Consider the following 566-nt stretch of genomic DNA (forward strand, 5'->3'; position numbering starts at 1 on the left):
GTTATGCTTATATGCATACAAGTTCTTTGGTTGATCTCTAAGCCCACCCACCCACCTCTGAGGTCTGAAGGGCTGTTTGATGCTTCTATGTCTCTGGATCCATTTTTGTCCATCAGTTTTTGTTCATTATATTCCACAGATGAGTGAGATCATAGATATTTATCTTTCTCTGACTGGCTTATTTCGCTTAGCATAATGCTCTCCAGGTCCATCCATGCTGGTGCAAATAGTAAGAGTTCTTTCTTACAGCAGCGTAGTATTCTAGTGTATAGATGTACCACAATTTTTTAATCCACTCATCTGCTGATGGGCACTTAGGCTGTTTCCAAATCTTAGCTATGGTAAATTGTGCTGCTATGAACATAGGGGTGCATATATCCTTTCTGATTGGTATTTCTAGTTTCTTGGGATATATTCCTAGAAGTGGGATCACTGGGTCAAATGGGAGTTCCATTTTTAGTTTTTTTGAGGAAACTGCATATTGTTCTCCACAATGGCCGCCTCAGTCTGCATTCCCACCAGCAGTGCACAAGGGTTCCCTTTTCTCCACATCCTCACCCGCACTT

This window comes from Myotis davidii, unplaced genomic scaffold, assembly GCF_000327345.1.
Source record: "Myotis davidii unplaced genomic scaffold, ASM32734v1 scaffold46, whole genome shotgun sequence".
Lineage (NCBI taxonomy): Eukaryota > Metazoa > Chordata > Mammalia > Chiroptera > Vespertilionidae > Myotis > Myotis davidii.